Genomic DNA, 12,993 nt, shown 5'->3' on the forward strand with positions numbered 1-12,993 from the left:
CTTAAGCGCCATCCATGAACAATTATACGAACTAATATACGAAATAAAAATGGTTCCAAGTTTATATACGCTTTTAAATATGTATAAAAACGCTTAAAGTTAATATAAAAAGTTTTAATCTTTTAATTAAAAATAAATATATCGCCGACTTTTATTTATTTATTTATTTAGATACAAGAAATAAGTTGAGAACATTTTCAGAAAATATATTTATCATCATTTTATAAACATTTGACAAACTTTTCCAAGTCAATGTCACTTAAACAGAAATTTCTGTTAAGTGCTTCAGTAATTTCAGTATATATTATCACATGTAATGAACCTCTATAAAGGAGTTTTACTGTATAGAGTTACTCATTAAACCAAATTTAATATGGCAGAATATTAAAGACACATATCATCTATCACATTAAGCAATTACGCAGCTCGAATATGATTTATTTAGGAAAATACACTTCATGAATAACTTTCAAATTGATATAGTCTTTTTAAATTAATAATTTTTGATGTAAAAATTATTTTACGTTTAAATCTGTGTTAAAAAATTCATTATTTAATTTACAAGTGTTGTTATTTTTTATTTATTAAATTATAAACCGAATACGTAAATAATTTTATAATTTAAAAATTATTTTTTAAATAAAAAGACGTTGTATATATCAATGTTTAATATCAATTTTTTGTTATTATTTTATTATTTAATATTAAATTTTTCTGTATTGATAAATCTGAGTTACTACGATAGTGAAGCAATAAAGGTGTGAAGTATTGATGCTATTTATGTTTATTGAATCTTCCATTTCGCCTGAAGGTTCTGTTATATTGCATCAAATGTATACCTTGTCTACTCTTCTTTTTTATCAATAATTTAGTAATATGATGTTTATGATTGCATCTAAAAATATATATATTAGTCAGTTTTTCTAGATTTATTTATTTATATAAAATTGTGAGATAAGAAGTAATATTGTTGTATTATTGATCATTTTCACAGAATTCTACTCATACTGGCGTTATAACAATTAATATAATTCTAATCTTATATATATTTTTTCAGTTTAATTAAATATAAACAGCATAGTAAAGCTTATATATATATATATATATATATATATGTTTATAAAATGGGAGGTTATTTACTGATCTGATACAATCAAAGAAGTAAAGTTTTAATGCTAAATTTCTGAAATGATATAATGACATACATCTGAACTAGGTTTAGTTTTCTGTAAGCGAGAAATTGTATGTAGGAGGGGTTTTTTTTACATTTTTTTGCTCGTGTTTCGTTTATCGAAGCGTACAAGACAACTACTCCAAAGTGTTTCTCTGCAAGTATGAAACTTTAATGCATGCAAATCAACGAAACTTAAACAGTGCGACGGATAAACGTCTTTAAGTCCGAGAGAGGAAGGAATAACTCTTGCAAACCGCACACAGAACGGTCGATTTTGTTGCTACAAAGCGATCACAACCAAATCCCTCAGCTTCGGGCTTCAGCCGAGCATAGAAAAAAGGAAAGGGATTTTAACTCAGAGTTTCTTTTTCTCATTTTCTCGTTTCCTCTGGAGACCCACAAAAGGTTGCTTAAGTCTTGTTCCTTTTTTTAATATACTCGTGGGAAAAAGCGCCATTTGGGTGATCACAAACTTTCTACCAATTTGATCACATAAACTATAAGCTTACATCAAAGTACATCAGTGATTACCCACTTTTATTATAATAATGGAGTTGGTGAGAATAGACACCTTTGCGGCTTTGGATGTTTATTATTAATAAATGTTGCATTTATATTACATAAACAAATATCAATCATGCAAAATGTTTCCCTAAACATTTGTAATTATTCACATGCATACATGTTATACTATATATATATCGGATACGGCGTAATTTTGGATAAATGCTCGTTTATCGTGACAAGCGATAAGACTCGGATTTATTCAACATTTCGCTACTTGTTTAAATATTAAACGAATATCTATTTAACATCTAGATGGGGTTCAATAAACAATAAAAATTTACATAAATGTATACTTCCGATTTAATTATAGTTTATAATCAAATGTATAAAAAATATACTTAATAATAATTTTTAAAATTTTGAATAATAAAATAAACAATGTAATGTATTGTATTTACAAATTAAATATAAAAGAAACAATTACAACATCTCTTATTATAAATTTTGAGAATTGAAATAAAAATGTAACATTATTTTAGAAGCTTCATTCTGTATATTTGTTATGTTCTGTATATCTAAAAAAGATCTCCGACACTTATAAAGAGAAATAAATCTTAGATTGGAACATAGAATCAGTGCCTGCTCAAGGAGTTCTGGTGTCCTAAGCCAATTTATATGTAGGTACCCCCACACACTATTGAAATATACAAACAAGTTTAAAAAATTAGTTCATTTTTTAATTCGCAAATTAAAAAAATGTAAACATTAATTTCAGTTTTGTTACAAACTAATGTTATTCTTTTATTGTATGACTTGATTTTTGGTATTAAACAAAGCAGAGTGGCTCTAAACACGAGCCACTCTATATAAGTCTAAGTACAGCTTAATAAAATTGAATGTGTTTTATATATATAACTTAACATTAAATCCTGCACATCTTCGTTATACTGTATATAATTGTTTCTCAATATAATACTGTATTAGAAACTTCGATTTGAAATACAGAAACAATAGAGAAAAATGTCAATATAATTAAAATCACAAAAATACTTATCATTATTATTATTATTGTTTATATATTTTCGTGCAATAGTAAATACGTTTTAACTGGTTTAAGCATACACGAATGAAAACATATTTGACAAACTTTGAAAGTCTAGTTATATTGTATTTGTAAATAATTATCTAATAATAAGATTATTTTTAAAAAATATATTTTTGAAATAAATTTTTAATTAAATAATATTTATACATTTGAACTTATCGGTGTTTGTCAAAGATAAATAGAGTAGGAGTATGAAACGTTTGTTTTCAAATGTTTTTTTGATATATAATAGTATATACACATATATAATTTATATATGAATTAATGGAATGCTGTTTTGAGATTATTTCTTTTCATTCTGATGATATGAAAAAATGAAATGGATTCTGTCTAAACAAGAGGGATCGAATCTGAGTATTTCTAATAGAAGCAGAGTTCCCAATCAAACTGTTATCTTTTTCTATTCGATAAAAAAGCTCATCTCTGTATAATACCTAGTTAGGTCTTAATCAATATTTTACTTTCAATGCGCTTTATTTATTTATAAAACTGTAGATAAATGAATATTTCATTAGCGTTTAGAGTAGACATTAGTTCCTTTGTTTATTTGCCAATTACAAATGCATTTTATACTTTTTACGTTTATAATTTAATACACTAACATATAGACTACATTATATAGCTATATAGTGCCAAATAAAAATATACAATATAATTTAAATTGTACTTGTAATTAATTTATGAATATAAATGATTAATTTATAAATATTAAGGTCTTAATTTAATTTAGATGTTTATGCGATTATTTATTTAGAATATTTAAAATTTCCGTCATTTAAAAATAATTGATCAAAAGTTAGACAATATAATTTGCTTCCAGATAAAGCTCATTGTAAATTATTAAATTAATTATAAATTAATTCACAATTTTATGATAGTGTTTTAGTATCTTAAATCTTTCTTTATTCTTAATCTAAGTTTATGGGAAGATATAGAATTCCGGATAATTTCACTAAAATATAGGAAACATGCTAATACCAAGAGAAAGGGATTATTAAATTTCAAATGCCAGATTGTTTGCTTCAAACTAGACACCTGACAACTTGGATAAAAAAAGAAATCAAATCAAAAGTTTCATTTGTTTTTGAATTACATTTTAATCATTATTACAAAGAAGAATAAACACAAAAATAAGAAAACTTAATTAAAATATCAAGTTTTGAATTCTATAGATCTGTATAAGTTACGAGTGATGAAAAACACAACTTTAATGGATCCGATTCGTAGAGTTTGAGTTAATAAGTTCCTTTCAACTATACGCATACTAATTAAGTAACATAACATTTATTATTATCACATAAAGATCCGCTCATTAAAATATAATTCAACTATTATCAGGTAATAATGCTTTTACACTGAATAATTTTCATTTATATTAGTATATTTTTGAGACTATAATATAATTCATAGCATTAAATATCCGTAATCTTGTTTAATAAATAAAAATTTTGAAAAATAAATCATTAATTAAAGTGCAGTAAAACATTGACTTTTCTTACGTAGAAGTTTTACAAAATAAATAAAGTAAATATTATAATTAAACAATAATTAATATGTATAGCCTATATATATTTTTTGTTGACATTTTATTTCTAAATTGAAAGAAATTGAGTAAAGGTAATGCTTTATTTAAATATAAGAATTTAACAATAAGCAACAGGCGAACCAAAAATAAGATTAAGTACCACCATCGAAATAATGGCAATCAAAGCTCCTTTCAACTTTCTAAGAAAATAAAAATGATCAATATGAATAATTTAATGCTCTTTTACCACTCTGGAGCAACCTTCATTAACATTTCAATGCAGATCCTTTTCAAACGTTTATTCGGTTTTCTCGACGGAGTTCTTCAAATATTGCGATCCATTCCTAATAGAAAAGAAAACAGAGATGCTCAAGGATAAAAAAATAATAGTCGGTTTCTTTATTCTTAACGCTTTTTTCCAGCTTTCTAAATTCCGCGGATGAATCAATAGATGCATCATCTCCCATCCTTTCATCTTTTGGAATTTTTTTCCTTTCATTATTATTAAGAAACTTTAAGGCAAATCCCAAAGCTCACAGTAATCAGGCAGACACTAGAAATTGGATTATAAAACCGCTTCTTAACTACGCTGAGTAAAGCTCTTGTCACTGGTTTCATCCTTCTTCGAACCGAATGAGAATAAATCTAGATTAAGAACATCGTGTATAGAATACTGTATATTTAACATTTTATTATTATTATTCTTTTTTATTTATGAAACTTATTTTATACATTATTTAAATTCGCGTTATTCATTAATTAAATGTCACGCAATTATATAAAAATAGTTTTTCTTAAGAATAAATTAATTAGAAAAATATTAATAATTTTACATGTCGAGAATAAGATTCGTAGTTTATTAAACTTTTCATATTTATTTGAAATTTTATTAAAGTTTATTACAATTATATACAAAGCGAAGCCGATTTGTATGGCAAATTTTAATTAAATAATAATTTTTAAAAATAATTAACCAAGTTTTTATTAAAAATTGATCTTTTGATTTTAGAATTTTCGCCACTAATCAAACGTTTCTAGGAAAAAATAATTTCTCCAAAGCATTAAAAAAATGCTACTGGCAAGTTTATCAAATTACACTTAATACGTAAAAATAACAATTGAAAAGTACTATTAAATTAAAAATAGTCATTTGTATTTTACACATGAAGATCTTTAAATTAAATTTTTAATAGGTAAACATTCCATGGCATGTACTCGTTTGCTAGAACAGTTTATTCATCAAACACGTGTTGAGAAATTCTTGCCGCAAACGCATCCATTCAAGTTCAGAATGCAGAAAATTTTTGCTCTTCTACTCTTTACAATATCGGTCGCTGTTTTCACAAATGACAAAGCTAGATATACAAGAGAATATAGAGAAGTTCAAAACGCCTTCTAAAGAATGAATAATTGTGCGAATAATTGATTTCCACCTCATCTTTCGAATTGTGATTAGAACTCCTTTTGTGATGTCGGTTGCCTGCGTTAAAGGTGTGTTGAATGGGAATGTGTGGTCTAAGCCGAAGATATATTGCTCTATACATCGAAAGCGTCAAGCATAAAATTACATTACACACTGCTTTGAGGATTTCATAATTCACCCAAGTTTACAGACAATCGTCAATTCTACTGATTTCAGAGCTCTGGAAAGTTGAATCTTCAGACAAGTTACGATCTCATTCTTGGGAAAAGAATAAAATTCCTGCAGTTTGATTGTTTTCTATGATAAATAACAACCCCATTTGTTATCTTCTTCGCTTACAACTCACGAATTGTTATTAGAATTATGATTGTTTTTCCTTCGGTTTTTCAAAAGTATTGGCGGTTTGCGAGGAGAAAAATTGCAATTTTATTGACTGAAAATACTGCTTTATTTCGAACTCGGATACTAAGTACTTCAATTTTTTATATCAATATAAATATAACCGTACGTTTATATATATACATTATTATAATTCGAGTTCATATTTTACTTTAAAATTGATTTTGGGAAACATCCCGGATATATAACTTTTGTTTTATTTGAAAAGTTTACAGTTCCATGCAATATGACAATATTTTCTCTTGACATTTTTCTTTATATTTATGCAATATTTTCGCTATGAATTTTTATTATATTATATTTTATCATACTTATACCCTATATATATATACGTTTCTCGGTAAAGTTCATGAAAAAATCTCATAGAATAAAGAAATTGAATATACTACTATATTTTTTATCATAAAGTAAACATGACCACTAATAGTGGTGTTGTAATTAATTTCTTAATGTTTAGTCGAAAGCACGTATTGAATATATCTTATTTATATTAATTATTGTTGAATAACATATAATTCAATTAGATGTATGAAATCAATAAAGGAAACTGTATGTATAAAAAGTTATATATTTGCATACAGTAAACTGATGTTTATGTCTGGAACTATGTGTATAGTAAATATATAAATATAATAGATAAATGAGTTTTTCTCCTAACAATTTTAACAAAGGGCGTGAAAGTGAACAGTAAACAAACTTAGGAAACCGTGAAAATTTAATTGTTACACATACAGAAGATGCGGCGGACCAAGCCATTCCACTAGCAATGCACTTTCTTCAACAGCTGCCTTTAGGGATATTTTCTCACGATACTTCAGCAAGTGGCAATTCTGATTGTCTCGCCACGATATATCTTCGTCACCTCCCTAAGGCGACAGTTAATTAGTTTCGAACAATGAGTGTAATTAATTAATTAATTCCTTCTTCCGTCCTTTCGAAGAAAGTCTCTATACTTCTCTAGAGATACCAAGATATTCTAACTTTTAGGGTCACTGCAATTAAAATGTTTCTGATTGTCCTTTCTCTGGAAAATTTATAAGAATTTGACATTTCTAATGTCGAATATACGTTTTCCTCACAGCTTGTTAAAGGTTTATACTTTGTTGTAATTTCTACTGACTGAAGCTAGACAAGAAAAGTAGTTGTAGTTAGGAGCTGAATTGCTGCACAACTTTCTTCCTGTATCTAATCGATCTTATTTTATTGGTTGTCTCTGTCGTGCATTCCTTCGTGGGATTTTTCTAGCAGTTATATTAACATCAGATAAAGATCTAAATTAATTTAATTAAATTTTAATTATCGCTCGGATATAATTATATATTATACCTTTGTTATTTTGTAATTAGTGTTAAACTTTAAATTATTTTCTGTCTTTAACCTTAATGATTTCCCTGGAAAACAATAAAAAAGCAAGATTATTATTCTGATGTACAGTACAGTACAGTGCCTCAGTTACTTTCATTTGAATATATTATAATTTAGTACATTTAAACGTTCTGCAGACATTTTTATTTCTTAATTTATATTAACTGCAATAATTGATAAGACGGTAAATAGCGTAAGTTTCCGACGTTATAACACTAGTAATATCAGATATGATACAGAATCGACTCCATTAACCTTGTGCAATGTGCTACAAACACTGATTGCATTACAAATAGCGAGAGGTTAAATATCCCTAACGCCATTATATCTGAATGGTTTGATGGCCAGAATGTCTCATATTACGACAACTTAACGTTATATCAAGAGTTTTAGGGAAATTTGCAGAATTGAAAATGCTGTTTCACGATCTTGACTATGCTTCAGATAATATCTCATATTTGCATTACGTCTCATACTTGATTAGTAGGGAATTTGAACGGACTTATAATCTTAATTAAATATTAAACGTTTAAAGTAGTCATTTTGTGAATGCATTATCTTTAAATACTTACGACAAACTTATGGCGTAATTCGATTGCAAGTTAGCCACTAATACTAAAATATGTCTGATTAAACGATCGATTTTAATCTTTATATTAATTAACTGTAGTATAAATCTGTTGTTTAACCCAAATTATTATACGTTTCTGTAACTGCTTATGAGTAAATGCTAGTTAATGTATCCAGAAAAGATCGTTTTTAATTAATTTTTATTAAGATAACTCTGTTTACATTATTGATTTAAATGCATTAAAGAAATGGTGAGGATAAATTTCATCTTAAGTCACCAAGCTACTTAAATTTGAAGCAATAAGATTAATATTAGAAAGTAAATCTGTAATATGTTTAAATATATATATATATATAAATGTTTTATTAAAATTATAAATCACATACAAAATATTTTCTGTATGTGATTCGGAAAATCTCCGAGAGATACGAGTCTAAACACATCTGAGATTCCTGGTATATCTTTGGAGAAACTTTTTGAATCAGCAATATTTCCTCTTCGTAGATGATGTCGACTTTAGTATTTGAAGTAATAATTCTCTATTTTATTTCTAAAGAATAGACTTTCAATATAATTCTACAACCGTCTTTTGTAACTTAGGCTCATACGTTATTGTCAACTACTAGAATAAATATGGAAAATATATTCATGTATATGATATAGAGTAAGAAATATTACCCGACATATTTGACTTATAATCGAATTTATCAAATTATACTTATTCCCAATATTTTATATAGTAAAATTTGTATAGGCGCGCAATGTAATGGTTGAGAGTGATAAGAGTTCAAGAACATTACATTCCTTACTTTATCGTAAACTCTCGAAAGCATATTTTTACATAGGAGTTGCAGTGTGAAATGAAAAATATCATTCGATTTTTCCACTTATAATATAGTTTCTTTTATTGTATTTATACCTGTCTCTGTATAGTAAAATTTAGGAAATCAATAGTGTAGAATAATGTTAAAGCACATTAATTCTTATGATACTTAATTAAGGTTTGTGTAACGGTTACGAAGAAAAATCAAAGAAGTTTAAGAAAGGGATGATTAAACCGATGATTTAAGGAATATCAAGCTCCAGTGAATCTAATTAGCGCTTTCTGGAGACCGGATTTCCGACGAGGTTGGAGCAGTAAATTCGAAATACTCTCTTCTCTACGAACTAAACAAGGGTTGGGATCCTTAAAGTTCGTTTTAATTATTTAGCACCTCGTAAAGTACGCTTGTTAATTTGAGCTCAGAAATAATCCCCATCAGGAATAGAATTAGTGATTATACCTCTATTCTTTTTGGCCAGTTGCTGGAAGAGATGTCGAATTTCTACCGAATTTTATGATGTCACTTGAAAGTTTAGATGGCTCTACAAATAGAATAGAAGTTTAGATAATGAACTTGAAGGACTTAATGACTGAAAGCATAGTTGAAATAGCCCAGAAAATCCGGCAAGGATAAAAAAAAGTTGTCGATAATTAAAACGCGATTGGAATTTCTTGGAAGAAAAGAATCGAATTTTTCCTTCCTAAATTCTGTCTTCGCTTAATAAAAAATCAATTGAAGTTGTATCAATTAAATGTTTTTCTCCAAATCCAGTTATTACACGAATTGCCTTGTATTCCATCTTAAAGTGTGAATGATATCAGATAACAATTTCCAATTTTAAAATTTTACAAAAATTCTGACTTTGTACCGGTTTATTTACATATTTTACCTCTAAAAACATAAAGTTTTATTGTTGTAAACAATAAAGTTTATAATATTTTAATTAGAAATGGCTTTTATAACGTAAGAAATATGAAAGAATAAAGCTTATTTTACATCTCGCATGACTTGAAATATATACAGTCAAACCTCCGAACAACGGACACTGACGGAAACATAAAAAGTGGCTGTTATTGAAGGTTCGACTGTATATATTTAATAATGAAATGAAATTTATACATAAACAGGTTTAAATTCTTTTAAATTAATATTTTCTCTCCTTAATTAATCTGTAATTATTAAAAAGTTAGATATAAAGATTTTAAGGAACTACGATTTAAAAAGTTGCTTTCTAGACTTTAAATTTGAAAATAAATTTATAATGGATGATGAAACATAAAGGATAGGTTAAAGGTAAAATTTATTACTATACTTTACTTTCAATTTACAAAGTATTAAAAAGTTTTGCTTGTTTTCTATTTGATCCTCTTGATATTTTCGATAGATTTTTTTTTTCAGGAGAAAGTGTTTTTGCTCGTTGCTTTTCATAAATCTTTTAGCGTGTGGATAGCATAAATCGTTAGCTTTCAGTAAATGTTAATCTCTTTATTCGGTTGAAGAACGTGAGAGATTAGCACTTCTTAGGAGATTTGGAAGAAAGTGATATGTTAGACATCTCGTTTACAATTTTGGTTTACCTAACTTTTTACTTATTTTTAATGACCTATTGCTGGCAAATTTAAACAATGAAAAATTTATATTTTACATAAACATTACGCAAAATTCAATATAGTTGTAATAAATTTGTGAAGAAAGGAAATTAAAAATCAACAGAATGATTCTTCAATATACTTCATTATATATTAGATAAACTTCACTATATATTTACCTAATCGCTGAAAGCAGTTAAAATTGAAAATTCGATTTATTTTTAAATCAGCCTTTGATTTATTTATAATTTATTTCATTGTATCAGTTTTATTGATTTTTTATAAATTAACATAAATTTTAAGGTTTATTCATAAATAAACCTTCAAATTTAATATTTATTTATTATAAAATAATTACGAATTGATAGCAAAAGTCAACAGATATAATCCATAATTATACGTAGAATCAATGTTAATTATTCATGTTACTAGTATAATTTAATATAAACACTTACCCATACTCACTCATCCACCTACAAACACACACATAGGCCTATATATATCATACAAGTATATAAATGTGTAGGTGCTTGTGTAGTTGTGTGTGTAGGTTCTACTTTATGAACATTGTTAAATATTTTTCTATTTTCTACTAAAATAAAATAAAAATATTTTCAGTTAAATATAAAAAATATTTGCCATGTTAGAATTTAATTTTTATCCTCGTATGCTTAACCCAATGTACAGTACTTAGATGATTGTATTAATAATTATTCTTAAAACTCAGTTTAATTCTAGTCTATACTTGGTTAACTTGGGTTTGGATATATAAAACTATCCTAAAGTTTCATCTCAATAGAATTTCTTAATTTTTTATCTGAATTTGTTGATGTATACGGCAATTTATAATTTCCGATGCATTTCCTATAGTAATGTAATATCTAAAGGAAATTCACGTGTTTTTGTTTATAATTAATCCATTGAAAAATAAAATTTTCCGTAATATACAATATAGAATTATGAGAGGATCTAAAGCATAAAGAAGTCTTATTTGCATAACAATGTTATAATAATTGTTAGATGTATCCCGAGTAATCTACACCTGTTACTTATTTGAATTTCAATACATTCATATAACACAACGAAGAATTATTTAATCAGTGTTTTCTAGTTTAGTTTTTTTAAATTATTAAATATTTTATATATATTTACAATTAATAACAAGAATTAGATTTAAAACAAAATAATACTTTTGAAAGGTTTATAAGTTTAAATTCTTTACCTTCTATGTAAAACACAAACCGAGACAGATTAGTTAACAGTGCATGAAAATGAAGTTATAAACCTATAAGAAATAACGCTTAATAAGTATCTTATCGTTCAGACTATCGAGTGTCTTCTTGAGTAAATATTCCAAAAACAAATAGGCACTTTCATTTATCATTAGTCATTCGGACGATAGAATTTTGGAAGTGCTGAACAAGCAAACAGCGGCTAGAGGAAAAACGTATTTTCAAGTACTACTCAACTGTTTCTAATAACTATATTCGTGTAACTATCAAATAATAATGCATTGCATAAAACACAATGGAGTTGTTGACGAAATTCATTTTGTCTCTAACCAAATCAAGAATAATAACTTTTAAAAATATATTTTGTTAATAAAGTTTTAAAAATAAATGTTACACTCGGTCTCTTTTTATCACTGTACTTTAAAACTCTCAAAAATACAAGTAATTCCTGAGAAAATATGGTAAATCTAAAATTTGCTAGTAAGCAATTTTATTTATCTAATAATTGTATCATTTACAATCTGGATATATGTTTATTAGTCAAATTTCTATTTGCCTAATAATAATAATAACAATAATAATAAAATGAGAAAAAAAAGAATAATCGTAAGGAAATAATAATTAAATACTGAAAAACGTACAGAAATATTTTTAAACCTCGTAACATTAATTTGATGACTCTCACGAGAGATAATGAATATGAATTTTATCAAATAATAATGCACATTACACGCTTCATTTAAGTCAACTAATTCTTTTTCACATTAATTTTAATTTTAATCATTGTACAGTATCAATTAATCATGGAATTCTTTAGATCAGTTCAACAAATACGTCACGTTTCGGCAAATTTCACTTAGTAACGTTTAGAGAAACGGCAAAATTATTTTCTTACTTTATAAAATTGCTTCGTCTAGCTGTTAAACACTAATGCCAACATCTACCTTTACTTTATTTGAAGTGAATATAGTGTAAAGAGCTGGCTTATCTATTGAAACGTTTGCTTATCTCTTAACTTTCCTACAATGTTGAACTAACGCCTTTCTCAGATTCTGATGGTAAAGAAAATACTTAGCCTTGTATCAACTCTACCTATGAATGATGGTAAATAAGTTCAATTGATATATAAAGTGTATAGAATGATTACAGCTTGATTACATTATAAAGTTTCTTTAATGAGCGTAACATTTTAAATTTTTATACTCTTCAATATGAATTATATTTAATTATAAATATTTCTTTATATATATGAAATATATAGTAAAAAAATTTTAGGTAA

The sequence above is a fragment of the Centruroides vittatus genome, unplaced genomic scaffold (assembly GCF_030686945.1).
Source record: "Centruroides vittatus isolate TY-2023 unplaced genomic scaffold, ASM3068694v2 contig_364, whole genome shotgun sequence".
Taxonomy (NCBI): Eukaryota; Metazoa; Arthropoda; class Arachnida; order Scorpiones; family Buthidae; genus Centruroides; species Centruroides vittatus.